Here is a 20036-nt window from a genome sequence, read left to right on the forward strand (position 1 = left end):
TTACAGAGACCCTGATAAAATTATTCATTCCTAAGCACATATTAAGGCCATTTTACGGGAGCCTTCATGTACATACTTATTTGTCAAATTTCATTTAAAAAAATCAGGGAGGACTTTGCAGAGTCTTTGAGCAGTGCCTGCCCTAACCAGACTCAGCTCCTTCCTAGATGTGAGTTTTTAAGCTGGGGCTGCAGGAGGGTCCTAAGGGAGCGGTGCTGCTTGCTTAGTGCAGCCTCCCGCAAAAGCATATGTCTAACTCTAAAACCCTTCCTTCCATTGGACTGTTACTTGGACATAGATTTAAAAACCAGTCTCTTAGTTTCCTCACAAAATTCAAGAATGTGAGATTCTCCACCAATTTAATAGCATGGAAGGCTGAGCTTCAATTTTGTAAAGATAAAATGTTATTACTACAGGCACTACCCCCTTCTCATTCATCTTTGCCCCAAGGCAGACACTACCCTGAAGTTGGTAGGTATGCTTCGAACCATGTAACTATACTTTCTCTACATATTTATGTATCTATAGATATGCATATGATTTTCTTTGATGCAATATTCTACATGTCGTGTTTTGCAAATTACCTCTTGATTCAATATTATAGTTTTGGGATGAATATGTGTGTAGAAGTGTATGATTCATTTATTTTAATTGCCATCTGGTATTTTGTTTTGACACTTCCTTACTGATGGACATTCATGTTGCTTCTAAATTTCTGTGATTACAATGCTGCAGTGAACATCCTGGTTCATGTCCCATTGTCATTCTCTGCAAGGATTTTTCTTGAAGTTGTCAAACTGGGTCTAGCTAAATTTAAGAGAAGCAATTTCCAGATGACTAAATTCCACAGGTATTATCTGCTCAAGTCAATCTTCTGAAAGCAGGCCTGTGATCCAGGCATCAGCTAGTGCTTTCACTTCTTCCTTTCCTCAACTGCTTTTCTTCCACTCTACTAAGGTGTATGGCCTTGCAGTGTAAAAGCTTCCAGAGTATCAGATACAGAGACAATACAAACGATTTCTGTAAACAGCTACTCCTTTAGTCAAAGACCACAAGTCCAAGCTAGAGTTATGTATCACTCCTTGTCCTATACGCATTTCTGTCATTGGTGAAGCACAGTGTTTGCCCCAAGCTGAGATGGTCTGAATTCGGATATACTGTAGAGTGGGGTGGTATAAGTAGAGACAATTTTTATCTATTGAAAATCTAATGACCTCATCTTCCCCATTTCCTAACTTATTTTCAAAGAACTTATTTTCCCTGCGTGTCTTGTGAGAACAAAGCAAAGAGAGTGCCGATAAGTGCCTTATTTCACACACGTGACAAATTCAGAGAAGCTCGAGGCTCTACACTCTATATGTCTGTCTAAGCTCTCCCTCCCTAGCTTCCCACCTACCTTACAATGAGAATTCAGAAGTGACATGGTTGTTCTAGGACAGGTACTAACATTTATTTATACAGAAAAAATGAAGTCAGACTTGTTCTGTCAGAAAATGAGCCTACTTTGGTTGTTCTATTTGACAATGAAGACTGGTTTTACCAATTGGTTAGAGTGGATATTTTTCATAATTTGAGCTAAATCGGTAGCTCCAACGTTTTGATGAGAACATATTGAAAGTATATAGAATAAAAGCATTTTCTAAAAAAAAAAATACTCTGTTGGCAAGGATGGAAAGATGTGCATGATAGCTTGATTTTTTTTCACCCAACTCTCTGAGGATATTGAGTTTAAAAAGGTGCCTTAAAGAAAAGAATTAATGGGTGTCAAACACGTGTGAACTATTCATACATGCCATATAGTCATCCAGGCCCCTTCTTGCTTTTGGAACAAGCAATAAAGAACTTACTAGGCAATCTCCATGCATCTCTGCTATGGAGTTTAAGTCTGGAGAAAACTTGATTGGCTCAGGTAATATTGTAACATGTAGATATTACTATAGATGAGTCACTAACTGTAGGAATGAAGTTTATTTAAATAGCTCTTTTATTATTATACACTGAGAATCTAACCACTTGAGCAAAAAAGGCACAGACTTCCTTGGTAGTGTGGTCTTCTCAACACAGTTCTCAAAGGCTGACCCAAACTGGATCACTGGCTGATTAAACCAATGTGAATTATTTAGGATGTCCCATGGAAGGCACCTGTCTGCTAGTACCGACTTGCCCTGAGGTGGGCAGGTCAGCAGCCTATGATGGAAGGAGAGTCTTAGCAGGAATCCTGGTGCTGGTTCCACCATGACTAGCTGAATGAACTTCAACAAACCACTACTCTCTCTGAGCCTCAGCTTTTCCACCTTTGGAATGAGGACTTGGGGAACACATTTTCCTGAGGTTCCCTTTTATGACCTTTTCATCCCTTGGCCCATCACATCCTCTCCATCAGGTCCACAAGCCCAGCCCAGACTTTTGGTTTGGGAGTTGGATTGCCACCATACCCTCCTGCTGGGCCATGGGAATATGGCTGCCACTGCTGGAAGCTTTTCAAAAACTTCTTGGTAGAGTTTTTTTGGTGTAAATGGTAGCACATAGGGGAACTCTGTTTCAGCCTTCAAGGAGGTAGTGCCATGACCTCAGACACTTAGTGGGAGTCTAAGTTTTCCAGAAAGGAGGCAGCGGCATTGTTCTTAATTCTTTTTGAGGGTTTCTTTTTGCACCATGCAGGCCTCCAAGCTGGGGTGAAGAAGAATCAAGAATATGTCAAGGCTTTTAGGGATCAATAAATATGTATTTTGTCCCTTCATCAATATTCTTATTTGTATTCTAGGCACCCTAAAAAAACACACATGATTACAGTTAGAAGGGTGCTTGTGGCACATGATGAAAGTAGTCCTTGTTTGCTTTACACACATTTTGAAGTCACCTTCAGAGCATCTCAAAGCATTCCCCCTTTTATGGGAACCGTTCAGAGATGCAGGGTCAAGTCTGAACAAGGACATGGGAACGGGGTGCAGATGGATCTCTCTGTGTGCAATGAGTGACAAGTTCAGGCTCTGAAGTTTGGCTGCCTTCATTCAAGTCAGGGCTCTGCCGCTTGTTGGCTATGCAACTGGCCTGGGTACATAATTGAATCTGATTTCTTCATCAGTAAATTGAAACAGCCTCATATTGCTCTTGTGAGGATTAAATCAGATAAGCAATGTAAACATACTCAGAACAGGGACTGGCGCATAGTAAGAACTGAATTATTATTAATATATTTTTATCACCTGACCTCATATTTTTGGGTATATTACAAAGTGACTCCATTGACTTATTTAGGAAAATCTAGCAGATAAGAAACCAAATTCATCATTCATGATAGCAGTAAACTTTGAATTTTCTTTCCCCTTAGGAATTTTTTCCATTATAAAACAGAAAGCCAAATCAAATTTGCTCAGCTAATTTTGGCCTGAGGGGTGTCCTTAGGACCCTCAACATTTGCCTTACAGGTCAGGTTTATCAGTTCACACTTGTTAGTGTGAAAAACTTCTTTCCTATCACTGCTTCTGCCACTTCCCTTATCCTGTCTTTCTCCAGGAACAAGTGGACTTGCAAGACACTTCACTCCCTGTTTTGGCAAACACACTTGTTCTGTATGAGAGAGAGTTCCGCCTATATGTAAACTGTGGGCTGCAGACTCTGGAGAGTTTATCAGAGAGAAAGGCTTTCTTCTGTAGGTGGTAGGGCATGGGAAGCAGGGCCCTTCCTGGCTGTCCCCCTCCTACTTGGGACTGCCCCCTTTCTAAACTGTGGCTCTTAGGGACACATCAGAATGAAGCTAGGAGGACTGTACTATATTTATCAATCCTTGAGGTAGAGTGAGAAATATTCTTAGCTGAAAAAGAAGCAACATGATTTCCAGTATATGGGTGGGGTAGAGGCAGTGAGTTCTTTCAGCACAGCGTTATCTGGAGAAATTTAAAATTCCATAAGCATGATCGAATTTATTTCCAGCAGAAGCTAAATTCCAGAGTCTTAAAGGCTATTGGCCCAAGGGTGCTCAGGGCCACAGTAAATCTCTTTTGAGGTTTTGATGCCCACTCTTCATGTGGCAGAGGGTGACCAATGGCTATATGCTGAGCACTAAGCTGGCATAGAGAAAGAAAAAGTTTTGTGAAATGAGACATGAATGGTTAAAATAGTGGTTAAGGGCTTGGTCCTTAAAGCCTGGGTTCATATCCTAGCTCTGTCACCTGCTGTCTGAGTGTCCTTGAGGAAGTTTCTAAAACTCTCCATAGGAAACCTGCCTCTGCAATTGAAGCTTTTCAGCTCCCATGTAGTCTTCAGTGAAGGTCAGTCCCTTACTTGTTTGGGCTCCTTCCAAGGCCCTGGGAGTGACTTCAGCAATGGGGTCACTTGGTCAAATGTTTTTGTAAAAATAAGCTATATTAACTACAATCCATGAGGCTACTGTCTCTTTCTATTCCACCTTCCCCTTGTGTTGGGTAGCACTGAAGTAGCTGTGGGCATATCTGAGATCTAGTAAAGGGGAACTGGAGTTCAGGATAATTTACATAGGATATAGCATGTTTACATGGTCCAAAGACATTTCCATGTTTGGGTAAATAATTGCTAGCTGTCCTGGTCTGGAAAAGGCCAACTCATCTAGAATCAGGACATGTAGAAGCAGGACTAGAGGTTGTCCTCTGCGAACATGTCTTAGAGCACTTGGAACTGGTATGTGGGTGGTAGAGAACGATGTCCAGAACCAGAGCTAGTCTGGAGGAAAAAAAAAACCACTTCAAATTCTCACATCTCGTGTGTGGGAAGAAAAAAAAGACAGGATTTTCATTTTGATGATAATCTTAAAATTTTACAGGACGTTACTAACATGACATTACATGACATTATTATGAAGCAAAAAGCAGTTTTGTAAACTCCCAATAATAAAAAACAAGTTTAATCAATCATGTTAGAGGAAATACCGATGTATCTGTTTTCTCCATAGAAAATATTACAAAGTATTGTTATATGAAGAACTGACCAAAGAATATGCAGTGAAAATTAGAGAAGGAAAAATATTATGAATGTGTGTCAAGCAGTTGCTTAATAAACCTATGTCACTTTTCTGGACTTTGTGGTATTTATAGTATTTGTCTGCTTTAAAATATTTGTTGTAGTTTATTTTCTTGATCAAAACATTCACTTTCATAATTAAATTTGTATTCAACTTTTCTTAAGGAGGGTGCCCTGAACTGTATAAGCTTCAGGCCGTGTATGCAGTTTCTCTCTGGATATCTCCTAGTTTCCCGTGAGGATTAAATGAGGTGAGCTGTGTCAAGTGCCAGCCTCTGCCCTGTGGCTGGCTTGTAGTAAGAGCGCAACAATGAAGGGCTCTTCCATGGTCTGATTCCCAAGGAGCTCTTGGCTCATCCTAGGGAAGGGATCAATAAACAGCAACAGGAAAACATTCAAGTGCTAGAATCGAGAAAGACATCATCTGGGGCAAGACATGGGGGGCTCTGAAGAAAGCCTCACGGAAACTGGATGATCAACCTTAAGGATCATTACCAAGCAGAAAAGAGGGCCAAAGGCATGTGAATGCACAGGCAGGAAAGAACATGGAGGGCCTGCATTGGCATAAGCGCCAGATGAGAAGGTCAGCAAGGTAGTAAGAAGATTCCAAAAGGGGAGCACTGTGTTTTGTGCCTGATGCACAATACCTCACCTAATTTTGGCCACAGACTCATGAAACTAGTGCCACTGTAGCACCAGAATCCCTGCCCAGAACCTTTGGATCCAGATGTATCCTGGAATTGAGAACTTTTTGGATTTTAGGAAGGGAATGTAGTACATAGATTTTATGGTCCATATAGCCCCCAGCAGAATCAAATATTGATATTTCTATAATGAACTATCTTTTAATTTCATATTATATCTACATGTACTTTATCCTATGTGGAGAGGCCATAAATATTTTTTTTATTGTGATCTAACTTTAAGTATATATAGTTCTGTCACAAGAGTGGAGGTCGAACAGGAACAGGGTGAAAATGGATGCAGGAGATCAATTCTGAGGTGAAGCTAATGGTCTAGATAAGAGAAGATGTGAGCTTGAATTTGGTTTCCTCTGTAACGTACAAGGGACATTAGTCGCCTTGCTATGAGGCTGAATGATATGACACTGCCATTTTTGTAGGTTGAAACAATTGAATATAAGCAATTTCTTATGGTTCAAATATTTGGAATATTACAAATTCAAAACAAACCAAGGATATCACAGTATCACTCTTCCCTCTCATGGGGCATGTCACATTGGATTTCTTAAAGATGCTGCAGATTTGGTCTTACAACCTTCTCCTGAGGCTGAATGAAGGCTTCATTTGTATTTGTAAAATACTAATTTTTAAGCTTATGCCAGGAATAAGGGTGTCCATTATGTTTTGTCTCATATTTTTAATTTCTGAAACATTTGATTAAAAAGTATATAACAGAATTTTTTTTTTCTCTTGAGGAAGAAAATTGAGAGGCAGCAGAAACTTCTCAGACTGTTCCATTGAGGTGGGACATTGGTAGAACTTGGTTTGCATTGAGCAGACCCTGACTTTTCACAAGCAGGGAGGGTGGGTATGAAAAATCTCCCCCTGGCTCATAAGTTCATCTAACACAATGCTGGCCAGCTGAGGAGGAAGTAAAATCTCTCTGAAACATGAGCTGAGGATGTTGTTGTTAATAGTTAATAGCTACTGAGAACTGGCAACATGCGGCAAGAAGCTGCATCCAGACAGATTAGTGTCAATCCTTACCCAAGCACAGAGCCAGCCAGACAGTGGAGAGCAATCCTTTTGTCACCAGCACCCATAGACAACTGAGTGCACTAATGAAGTGAATAAAAAGATCACTAAGTGAGTCATCTCTGGAAAGTAGTAAACATTTGTGGGCTGACCAGGTTCATCTTAAGTAAGAGTTAACACGAATGCAGAGGATTTCTAATGGGTCTGCATGTTGCTTCAGAGAAATGTTCATAGATTTTATTTTGTTGGTAGAATGGTAAATTTAACCCCTGAGTCCTAATAATTTTCTGTTTTCCAGATCAGCTCAAGGCTTGTCATATTCTAGCCCTGGAAAACATAAATAGTGTTATCTTTGTATATAAAAATAAAAATCAATTAATCTTTCCAAATGTTTAACTCATTCAGGAAGCAGTATCCACATGAACAGATCCCAGCTAAAACAATGTTAACAAAGTCCTTTTTGCTCATCAAATCAGAATATATTAGGTTTAATAAAGGTGCTTGACTTCTAAATCTACAAATAAACGTTATTTTCCTAAAGAGCATTTTGATTTATCATCTGAAACCACATTTCCTGTTCATAATAGCTTTTTGTAACTTTCCCCTAAATTAAAAGAAGTAGTAAATCTGTAAAGCAAAACTATCTCAATAAACTATATTCTCTGGACTGAAAAAGAACTAGACTTTCTTTCTGTGAAAATGACCATAAAAGAGATATGCTGACTAGAAACCCTTTCTCTATTATGTTTTTTTTTTTTGAAGGCACATGAAAGGCTGCCTTTTCTTATACTCTTGACATCCTGAAAGGAGATCTGCACAAAATGCCAGAATTAAATCTACTCATCATTTACTGCAAACCATTTAGCAGCCTCTGCTCCTGGATTATTTCAAGACATTCGTGGAACACATCCCACTAGTCTGGCTCACACAACTAGAGGGAGGGAAACAGTTTTGGGTTTCTTCTGCCCAAAGAAGACAGCCACATCTCAAAGCCGACTTTCAGGCTCCTAAACTATTGTCCCGAGCAACTCTGATCCTCTGACCTGGCTGTGAAGGTTGGGAGGCTGGGGTTCCGTCTTGGGCTGTTTACTTAGCACATGTCACATCTAAAATAAGGATTGCTTTAGCTGAAAAAGCAAGTCATTATAAGTGCGCATTTATAAGGGCAAAAGTCAAGGCAACTGTGCAAACCACTTGTCAACTTATTTAGAGGAAATTGTGTAATCAACTTAACATACCAGTTAGCCTTTACCTGCAAGGTCAAGCTCAGAGTTCCTGTATGTCACTGCACTTGCCTATTAATCACTCTGCAGGAAATTCCACATTTTTCTTTAGTTTAAACTATAGAAAGTGGAGTGTGAACAGAATCAAGAGAGGATTTCCTATCCATTTCTTTGTTTCCTCTGACTTGGCTGCTTCATGATTTAATTTTTTAAAAATACTTGCTTGCTACAGAATTTAAAATAGGTTCAAAATGATATATTTCAATTTGCATTGCTAACAGAATTTTTTTTTTTAATCTCACAAAGGTAATTCTAGGTATTATTTGATAGCAGGGTGCCAATTTACTGCTACAGATTCCAACTAGAGATTGAAATCATTGACATTGTTGAACAAGTAACAGATCTTTTCATTCCATGGAAAAAAACAACAAAAACAGCCCAAAACAAAGCAAGAAAAATTATATAAGCGATTACATTTAAAACCATTTCCCCTTCTTTTTCATCCTGCCAAAAAAGTTGATAAGTGATGTTTGAATATATTCTGATTTGAGGCATGATTCCTTAAAAAAAATCATCTTCAAATGCCTTTTAAAATATTTATCTGAAAATATCTTCATTTTGCCTTCATTTTAAAATACGTTGAGAAGTAATTCACATCCCATGCACCCATTTAAAGTATATACAGTTCAATGCTTTTTAGTATATTCACTGAGCTGTGAATCTATCATTACAAACAATTTTTGTAACATTACTCAACCCCCTCCAAAAATAAAAAACCTGGTACCAATTCAACTACTCCCCATTTTGCCCCAAATCCTCCAGCCCTAGGCAACCACTAGCTACTTTCTGCCTCTAGAGAATTACCTATTCTGGACATTTACTATAAATGGAATCATACAATAGGAGATCTTTTGTGTCTGGCTTCTTTCACTTAGCATCTTGTTTTCAAGGTTCATCATGTTGTAACATGTATCAGAAGTTCATTCCTTTTTATAGCCAAGTAATATGGTACTTTCTATTTATCCATCTTTCAGTTGATGGACCTTTGTGTTGTTTCTACTTTTCGGCTATTATGAATAATGCTGCTACGAACATTCACATACAAATTTTTGTGTGGATATTTGTTTTCATCTTCCTTGATAATGAAATGAAAGGAGTGGAATTGTTGGGTAATGTGGTAACTTGCTATTTAACTTTTTAAGGAGCTGTTGGACTGTTTTCCACAGCGGCTGCATCATTTTACACTCCCATGAGCAGTCTATGTGGGTTTCAGTTTCTCCACATCCTTGCCAGTCCTTGTTATTGCCTGTCATTTTAGCCATCCTACAGGGTATGAGGTGCTATCTCACTGTGGTTGAAATGCATTTTATAGACAATGTTCATGAGAGGATTTCTACATTGCTTTCTACTGGCTGCACTGAGAATTTCAACCATTCCATGGTGTAGCATCCCACACAGCAGACAGGATGAAAGAGGGTGTAGGAAACACAGACAAGATGTACAAGAAGATGATGACAGAGGCCTGGGAATGGTCAGGGTCTTTTCTTGAATCTGCAAGTTTCTGAATTTCTTGATATTTAAAAACAGAAAATGTGTAAATCATTCCTAAAGGGCATTCAAAGCATCTACTTTTTTTGCTTGTTTGTTTGGCATTTTCTTTGACCATGATTTCCTTTAAGAGAACAAAACTCAGTGATAACTGCAATGTGTAGTTTTTCAAAAAAATGATTACTTTCCTTCTAAAGAGCCATTTGTAGCTACTGTTCTACTGAGTAGCTTCCACAGTTTATGTTTCCACTTTCTGGGGGGCTTGGACCCAGCACCAAGAAAGATAATCCTTCTTTGTGGACCTTCCCACAGTTAACTCCATGCACATCTGGATGGCAGTTCAATAGTCCACTGTTACTCAAACAATTTGTAATCACACATACTATGTGTCAACTAACAAGCCAGGGTGTATGGCTTTTCAGTATTCCGTAGCATGCAGCACGCACAATTTACAAATAAAATAAAAATCTGTAGCAAAGACAATGGTACATTCTTAGCTGAATAGCTGAGTAAAAAGAGTGTCTCTGTTGAAAGACAAGACATCACTTGTTATTTTGACAGCAAATGAAAAGAGGTTCAGAGAACCATATTTCATCTGTGAAGTCTCTTAAAATGGGAAAACACCATAGCGGTAGCATGGAGGAATCCGGGGCCATATGTTTCTTCAAGCTGGGCCCTAAGCAGAGGTGGCAGAATAACCACCGGCAGTGCAGCAGCCAGTTGGCAAAATTCAACAGCCTTAGCCCTCTGAGTCTGATGGGCAGCCTCATCACCCTCAATTGTTTTTCTCATTACTCTCTGTTGGTAGAACCTAGGGTGGGAGTTGAGTTACCCAACCAATGATTTTGGAAACAAAGGGTTCGATAAGGCCAGAGGATGTGAAGTTGAGCTTGTCCTGAGAGAAAAGGGCTGGGACAGGCTCTCCACACACACAGCCGCTGAGTCTCCAGTCAAGGGCGACAAGGTGGCAGAAATAGCCTGCAGACGACCGATCTTCATGGGATAGCGAGGTGTTGGGAAATGCAACCGGGGGTGCAGCTGTGCGACATTCCACCTGCCCTGTTTGATTGGCAGCATGTGGCCCCTGACTTGAGGGGCTGCATGCATCACTGAGAATCCAAGGCCTGTCCGGAGCAAGTGAATCCTTGGAACGTGTTGTGGCCTCCCTGTGGGATCGATCCCATTGGCTAGGTCATTTCTAGTTCCCTAAGACCCAGGGACTAGATGATAAAGTATTTCTTATGCATGAGGGCTTTTTCTCCAGGCTTTCCCCGCTGGCGTTTTGCCCACAATGCCATAACTTGACTGCCGGACTCTGCTGAAAGCTTCTTAATAGAGGAGAGCCCTAAATCCAAGGTAAACACAGTTCTGTCATCTTGTAAATGCAACAAGATCCAGGTGGCTCCTGAGAGGAAGGAACTGTCACTGTTTAGTCAAGTAGTACTGGGGAGACAAGATTAATTCCACATTGAACTTCACACATCTTGATTTCTCCCTACCCACAAAATACTAATTTCTTTAATATTTTAGGAGGCTAGTCATTTTTAAAAATCTCAATTAATCAGGTATTTACTGAGGATCTATTCTGTGCTGGAAATGTGCTGAATGCTGGAGAGACATAAAAAGAAAACATCACCCCTGCCCTCAAGGATCGCACAGCCTCAGAGGAAAGCCAAATCTCTATAGAATAATCTGGACCATGCTCTGATAAATGCATTAGAGAAGAGTGTGAGGAAGCTCAGAGGAAAGATTGGTTATTCTGCCTGAGGGCTAGGGAGAGCCTCAGAGAAGCTGGACTTGTGAGATGAGTGGGTTCTGGGTAGATAAAGGAAAGGACCTGTGGGCCAAGAACATCAGGGGAGCTTTGCTGGTCATGGGTTGCTCAACTGAGGCCTTCCCTGTGACACTTGAATCAGACCCGCTAGAAAGAAGGAACGGAATCGCAGCTGGCCTTCCCACACTTCATTCTCACCATTTCATTGGCCCCAGTAACTGACAAGGAAAATAACTGAAATGGGGTTTGGTGAGAATTCCAAAATCCTGTAACCAGATAGAACACTAATCTTGACCTTTGGATATTTGTGGATTTACAGGAGGGCCTATGCATCATGCCAGGATTGGAAAGGGTAGAACTCTCCCTTGCACCCACTGGAAGGTACTGATTCTATGGGTTAGTATCAAACCAAAAATGAAAAGGAAATATGTATGTATATATGTATGTGTGTGTGTGTATACATATATATTGGTTTCCAGATGTCCTGAAAAGAAAGGTGGTCCCAGACAGCTTTAATTTGCCAGATCACTGTAGGTCTCAGTGACCTTGACAGCCATCTCCACTTGGATGGAGAGCTCTTGCTCTATTCCTGGGGTACCACTGTGTTCCTCATATGGAGGCTTTGCCTTAGGATAACACAGCTGCATTAAGACTTTACATGCTGTCCCTGTCATCCCCTAGGAATGCAGGGTCCTACCTCACAGTACACTTAAAATACCTCCTATGCCTGTCTTAAGCATCCTTGAGAACAAAGGATGGGAAGAGACTTCTAAAATTCAGCCTTATTGTTTTGCTAGAACATTTTCTTTTGGGTCACCCCCCACCCCTGGTTCATTTTTATTTACTTTTTAATTTTTTTCAGTTATCTTCTTATGGGACGAAAAGAATCATCCACATCTCACTGGAATTTCTCCTTTAAATAATAACTGTCAACTGTTTACAAGGCTTCTCCCTTGATCATTTTAGAATCACAGAGCTTCACGGTGGGAAGAGTTCGGTTAAATCATCTCAAACCACAGCACATTTGATGCCTGTAAATACCTCCATGACAATAATGTCACTACTCATTTTCCATTCAGGGCATCTCTACCAGTAAGAAAGTTCCTTACGTTAAGGCACAAAATGTGGCCCAGTAATATCTACCCGCTGGTCCTGGGTTAAGCCTCTGGGGCCAAAGAGAACAGGTCTAATTGGCTCTTCCATAGAATAATCCTTTTGAAAGTTGAAGAGAGTTCATTATGTAGGACCTTTCAGTGTTCTCTATCTTCTAGATATCTAGATATCTCCAATTTTGGAAATTTGAATAGTGCTTTGATTTCTTATCAAATGACCATATTTAGATTCATGTCCTTTCTAGCCTTCAGTTTCTACTTAACTCTGCTGCCTGTCACAACCAACATGACGTTATTCCCTCATTCATACCTTTATTTACCCATTAAGTTGTCCATCCATCCACCCTCCTCTCTAATACTTACTAAGAACTTCATGTGCTGGGTACTATTCCAGGGACCAGGGTTGGAGTAGTAGACATGATAAGGTTTCTGCCCTCACGTGGCTTAAAGTCTAGTGGAGGTTTCTTTTTGTTTTTTTAAAAAGATGTATTTATTTATTTATTTCTCTCCCCTCTGCCCCCCTGCCCCAGTTGTCTGCTCTCTGTGTCCATTTGCTGTGTGTTCTTCATCCGCTTCTGCTGTAGTCAGCGGCATGGGAATCTGTGTTTCTTTTTGTTGTGTCATCTTGCTGTGTCAGCTCTCCATGTGTGCGGTCCCATTCCTGGGCAGGCTGCACTTTCTTTCGCGCTGGGCGGCTCTCCTCATGGGGCGCACTCCTTGTGCGTGGGGCTCCCCTGCGTGGGGACACCCCTGCGTGGCAGGGCACTCTTTACACGCATCAGCACTGCGCATGGGCCAGCTCCACACAGGTCAAGGAGGCCGGGGTTTGAACCACGGACCTCCCATGTGGTAGACGGGCACCCTAACCACTGGGCCAAGTCTGCTTCTGTAGTGGAGGTTTCTGACAATAATCAAGTAAATAAATGAATAAATAGAAAAAGTAGAAGATATTAGGTAAGGTGGACAGGGAAAGTCTTTTTTGGGAATGACATTAAACTGAAACCTGAAGGAAAAGAATGAGCCAGTTCAAGTAAAGATCTGGTAGGAAGAACATTCTAGAAACAGAATAGCAAGGGCAAAGACCTTGGGTGAGAGTGAATATAGTGTATTAGAAACACAGAAGACCAGTCAAGGAGAGAAAGAGGAGTAGGAGATGGAGTCTGAGAGGCATGGAAGGGTGAGGTACATACACATATACATACACATATGCATATGCATAAACATATACATACACATTTTTAGCTTTGCCATTCAAAATAGAGTCATTTGTAAATTACCTGCTTATAGCAACACTAAATTCCTTGCTCCCTATCTCTCTGTTCCATGACAATGCTGCTTTTCTCCAGAACTTTAATTAAAGAAGGTCTTGTGCTATATCAACTGAGGGCCATACAGGATTCAATGACCAGACTGAAAGAAGATTAATTTCAACTAAGTTGCAGGATTCTTGAGTAGTCAAGGAAGAACATGGCATTTCAATGAAAAGTCAATTCATGTAACCCAAAGACAGGCTTTGTGTGTTCTAACCAGTTAAACCTCCCCCTCTAGTTTTTAATAGCTCTGTTTATGAAGCCCATATTGAGAATTAAAAGTTTATTACAATTTTTTGAAGGTGAGGTATAGAACTTGGCAAAGTATTGATTAATAACTTGTGGATGACTGGTGTAAGGAAAACCAGTTTTGAACCCAGCTGTAAACAATGCTTCAGCAGAGTGTTTCAGCTATTTGTAGGTCTGGAGCTTGCCAATTTGTAATTAGTTGCAGATATTCAATTACTTTTCAGCAAACAAAATAGTTTTATTTGCATTGTTTACTTGGCATTTAATTTAAAAAGAATCCAATTGATTGTTTTTAAAGACAGATAAATTTGGAGAGTGGAAAAAAATAAATAAAATTTTTAGTAGCCCAACATCTGTATTTTTGTTTTGAGTGATACAAGTGTACAGAACTTGGCCTAAATTCAATCAACTCTATCACACAATCTCAAAAATGCCTCCTGTGCAATTTGTCAAAAAGAGGATTTTTGGCAACCACACATAAAACTCTTGAGATTTGTAATGAAGAAAATAATCTGAGGAAAAAAAGCAAAGTTGTGTTTTGTGCTAATTGAAACTGGTAAACCACCTCTGTAGGCAACTTTAAGGTCAATAGATCCAAACAGTTACTAGTTTAAATGTTTGCCCATGTTACTTTGCTTCAGACCAGTTCTTTCCATAATGCAGGGTTCCTTGCTGGACCATATTTTCTCCTTTGGAAAAAGAAATTCAAATCCTTCAGCAAAATATTTATTGAGGATGCACACAGTGGTTGGTGGTGGTAGAGATTAAAACAAGTAAGATGAGATTTCTACCCTCAAGAAGCTCAGAGAAGGGACAAAGGTTTACAAAGAACTCTCATTAAAGACTGGCTGTGGTAAGTGCTATGATAAATAAAATGCCAAGGGCTTACAGAGAAGAGAAGGGAGGAATTCCTCCTGACTAAAGGAGCCAGGAAGGCGAGAGGCGTGGTTTCCTGCAGGTGGGAAAGAAGGGTGGACATTCTCAGCAGAGGGAACAGGACACCTAAGGGCATGGAAAGGCAAGTGTGCACTGGGGGTCAGGGACTCACGGGCAGTCTCCTGTGACTGGACCAGACTCGGCGTGTCGGGGAGGGATGGGAAAAAAGGCAGAAGGGAGCTGAGGAACAGACTGTGGCCATCCTTGGACGGCACGACAAGGAGCCAGAGCTCTGTTCTGAAGGTGGCGAGGAGCTATGAAGGGTACTAAGCAGGAGTCACATGATCAGAGGAATATGTGCTTGGGAAAGACCAGCTGGGACAGCAAAGACAATAACTGGGGTAGACAAATGCCATTGTCCAGAGGGGGAATGAATAGTCCTTGAAAAGGGGCAAGAGCAATAGGAATGCAGGAGAGAATCAATTTGAGGTATTTCGTATGTGGAATCAAGAGAATTTAAGGAACAATTGGACAGCAGGAGTAAGAGAAAAGGAGGAGTCAAAGATGGCTTCCATAGATGGTGATGACACCAGCCAAGACAGAGAACACAGGAAAATAACTCTGAAGGAATAAGGATACAAAGACACTCTCTCTCACCTGAAGATACCATAGGAAAACACTATGGCAAATCTCAAAACTGTTATGTGAGGTGAAAGAACCCAGACACGGAAGGTCACATATTGTATGATTCCCATTTATATGAAATATCTAGAATTGGCAAATCCATAGAGAAAGAAAGGAAATGAGTGCTTGCCAGGGGCTAGTGGGGAGTAATCTCTGAATGGGTTCAGGTATCTCTGAAGGTGATAAAAATGTTTTGGAGCTAGGGTTAGAGGTGATGGTTACACAACATTGTGACTGTACTAAATGCCACTGAAATGTACACTTTAAAATGGTTAATTGTATGTTATATCAATTTTGCCTCAATTAAAAAAAAAGGTAAAAGCAAACACAATAGCAGCCCCCATAGAATCTTGTTTTTCAGAGTTGTGCAAACCAAGAATCTCCTCTGAAACCCAAAGAATATCAGGACTGAAAGAAATATAAGGGAAGGGATGCTAGTGCCCATTCATTGAGTGTAACTGTCTTCTGGTTCCTGGTAAACACACTCTGTCCTACCTGTTATTATGCATCTTTTCCCTGGAGGATATGCTGATAGCCTTGGGAATGTTTAATCCGCAAGAGCCTTGTCATTCCTTGTAGGTATAGTCGCTGCTTGGGATGATCTACCTTTGCTATGTCAAACTCTGGCTGACCTGGTAATGTGAGTAGTCAATCTGCCATGTGGGAGACATATTAGGGGGAGGGGGCAAAGATGTAAAGCACATGCAGAGAGGAGCATGTGAGTCAGGAAAGAGTAAAGACAACTTTCTGGCATTCATATTGGTCATCAGGAGCCCTGGGGGAATAAAAGGCTCCCTGATGCTCAGTGCATCATTGGGAAGATTAATTAACATTTGTGAAGGCCACACACAATGTGAAAGGCGCAGTAATGGCTTTCCAAAAGCTGTGGTCCCTGTTTTCCAGGAGGATCATGAAACAAGCAGTGGAAACTACTCCCTAGAAGACAGAGCTGGATGACCTCCGCCATGAAGAACATTAGAAAGAAATGACTGTGCTTGTCTGGGATTCTCTTCATTCTCAAGTTGAATCTGATCTGACAGATGTGGTGAGTAATTAAACCCTTGTCCATTCACAGTCTGAATGCTTGCGCTGCACAGAGAATGGGGCAGGGATAATGAGAGGCACAGCTCCTCCGAGACTATTCAGGAGCGCTCAAATTTGCATGGTCCCGTGAACTCGGAGGAAGTGGATTACGCTGGCCTGGCCAGGAAGTGGAGACCGCCAAAGCGCTCTGATTTGCATAAATCATGGGGCTGGCAGCCTGAGAGGCTTAGAGTCTCTTAAAAAGAAGCCCAGATGTAGCTGTCTTCCCTTGAATCCAGCACACCTCTGCAGCTAGATGCTTCCTCACAAAGGCTGCCTAGGTAGTTGCACTTGTGATGATGTTTCCTCAAAAGTTTGGTCAATACGGACCATAAAGGGTGCCCCAAATGTGATTTTCACAAGTAAAGCCGCTGCACAGTCTTCTTCTAATGAATGGGTTCTTTTAAGCACCTCCCCAAAAAGGTGATTTGGTGCGGGGTAGTGCATTTCATTGTGATTCCTGCTGCCAAATAATTTCTAATTGTGTGACAAGGTGCTTGAGTAAAGAATTGTTTATGGCTTTAAAAATCAGTTAATGCCTCTCAAAAAGGATTACTTTCTTTTTAAGTTTCAACTGAAGTATACTAATTAATTAATCCATTTACATGAAAATGTCTTGGATCAGCCACCTGCAAAGATAAAGGAGGAAATCTATCCTCTAATTAGAAAAAGAAAAACTGCTATAAAATATGTAGTCATAAACACATAGAAGTAATCTACAAAAGGCAAAGAGAAGTCATTAATTAAAATAGGAAATGTCAAAACTTCATGTTATTCTATGCAATACTAAAAATATTGGTGAAATTGTATACTTCACTGAATATCTTTTTCCTTAAATATGGCTTTCCATGATTGTCTATATTGCTTTATGCAATTTTCTTATTGGAAATCATGCAAAATTATATAATGGTGTTAGGAGATTGGATATAAATCTTTCAGATTTCTTTCTTCCATATATAGTTCAGTTCACATGAGCTCCCAGTTTCACCAACATCAGTCAACCTAGCTTGGTTAAAGCGTTCCAACTTTTGTTCCCTTCAGTTCTGAACGAGCGCTATACTTGATACAAACTGTCATTACAGACCCAGAATGAACAAAGAAGAAATATTTACTAGTGAAACACTCAAGTTCCTTAATCACTTTAATATATATATAATCAAATGAAAATTACATATTACCTAGACTAATTATATATAATTTCTTGGCATTAGGTATAAATCATTCAGACTATATCAAGGAAAAAATATAAAGGAATTCTTTCTTACAATAGAATTTTCATTATAAAACCTATCTCATAGCAAATCCCATTTTTCTAGTATACCTTCTTAAGTCTTTGATGACTTAGGTCTGCTTTCCCAAGTTTTTTCCAAGCTGAGGCTGCACTGGCAATTCTGCATTTGAAATTGTTTTTTTTCTTAGTCACTTACTGGATTTATTGATGGTTGAGTAAAATGTTGAGAAAAAAGTGAAAAGGGAAAGAAAGAGACAAGAGGGGAGGATAAAAATAAATGAGCAGATGCAGAAGGAAAAAAAAGAGAACAAGGAGGAAAGGGAGGAAGAAGTTTTGAAAAATCCTAAAAGTACAATCTAAATGCAGAGGAAGGAGAAATGCGCAGTCTCAGAGACTGGTAAGAGGTAAACTGACAGTGTCAGCAGGTCACAAGTCAGAAGATCTCTGTGTTAGTGAACTGGCAGGAAGTGACACTTTGGCCTGTTGGCTCTCTGAATGAATTTAAAGATAATACCTGTTAGAGTTACTCTTTTAGACTGACAGGTACAAACCACAATGTGACTGGCAATTGGCAGGGCCCTTCTCTCTGTCTTACAAAGGTGTGCTGAAGGCAGGAATTATCAATAAACTCCGGGAGGCACATTCTCACAAGTAGAAACAGAAAGTTCAAGTTCTTGCAAAGTTAAGGATGCAGAGAAGCAAGGGTCACAGACTGAAGGAAAACTATATTTTTTGGTGGCTTTAATCTTTCTTTAATCTCTCTCCCTTGACGATCCCATTTCTACTTTTAAAATAACCAAGGTATTTCATGTGTTCTCCTAAAGAACTCAAAATAACTTGTACAAATGGCCAGCATTGTTTTTGTGCCATCGTGGTGAGAATTTTCCAGTTCCAAGACCCAGTTCCAGACAAGTTAATAACTCATGTCAGTCTTCACTACTGGGGAGAGGTCCTGGTGTGAGACCCCTGGATTTGGAATCAGTATGCTCTGCCCTCGGCCCTGGAGCTTGCTGGGGAGTAGCAGGTTTGCCGTGCCAAAGAGGGTTGGAGGAGCTTTCCAGACCACAGGAACAACGCTCGGCAGCACCACTGCAGCCCTGAAGAGGCTCGAGTCTTCTCCTCTAAGAGCATTTTCTAGGTTACGCCCAAGGTGCCCAGTCCATGAGCACCAACCTGAGTGCCACCTGACTGTATCTGATTGCGTGTGTCCCCATCAATGACAATGCATGGCTCCACAGGAGGGGTTTTTCTTCATCACTTGTGATTGTTAGAGGACATTTCCCTTGGAAGTGCTCATCAGTTTGTGCTGTTTTTCTTGTGACTTCCATTGTATACTTAGAATGAGCTCCACTGCATGGAAAGAAAGTCTTCCAAAGATTGCACACAGATGTGACTTCCTTAACCTTGCTGAATCTTAGTTTCCTCATTTGTAAAACCAAGACAGTCATTCCTATCTTTTGGGATTGTTGTGATAATTAAAGATAAGCACATTGCTTGGCCCAAAATAGGCCCAAAATACAGTAATTATCCTAATTAAAGAAGTGTTAGAAGTTGTTTAAGTCTAAGAAAACAATTTTATTTTCATATTTTTCTTCCCTGAGGTTTTAGCTAGTCAGGTCTGTTTGCATTCTTTTTGGTCACTGCTGATATCAACACACTATTTAAAGAGTGTTAGAAAAGTTATGCCAAGAGAAATATACACTTCATGTCACTGACCTCTTTAAATGACACCTTTTTCATTAATTATTACCTTTCAGTGATTGCGTTAGGGCCAGTTTCTATTCCCTGATGGCTTTTCTCTGATGGTTTATGTGAGTCCTTCTAAAAGGCTGTTTGGAACCTTTCTGGAGAAAAGGGGCATCTCTTTTTAAACTTTTAAGGGAAAAACCCAAACCAAACCAATCAAGCTAATAAGACCGAAAGGATAACATAGTTATTAAAACTGAGACACTAGGCAGACGCGGTTCTGAGGCCAGCTCATCCATTACGATAGGTATGGTCTGGGTCAGTCTTATCCTTATTTATAAAATGGAATTGATCTCTCAGGGCCATTGTGCACATTTAAAAAAATCCACTCTATAAAGTGCTTAGCCTTATGCTTGGTATATATATCTGCTCAATAAACAGTAGCCATAATTATGTTAATAACAATACCATAACACTCTCACAAAGGCTGCGGGGCATCAGTGTAGCAAATGTTTATTGTTAGAAACAATCTAGAGGATACTAGTGG

The 20036-nt window shown here is 40.3% G+C and overlaps 1 protein-coding gene across 5 annotated transcripts in view; it reads right to left on the minus strand.

Annotated features, from left to right (window-relative positions):
* The window catches only part of VTI1A (vesicle transport through interaction with t-SNAREs 1A), a 361387-nt gene that overhangs the window by 65493 nt on the left and 275858 nt on the right, over nucleotides 1–20036 (minus strand). The window lies entirely within an intron of this gene.

The sequence above is a fragment of the Dasypus novemcinctus genome, chromosome 6 (assembly GCF_030445035.2).
Source record: "Dasypus novemcinctus isolate mDasNov1 chromosome 6, mDasNov1.1.hap2, whole genome shotgun sequence".
In the NCBI taxonomy this organism is placed as follows: Eukaryota; Metazoa; Chordata; class Mammalia; order Cingulata; family Dasypodidae; genus Dasypus; species Dasypus novemcinctus.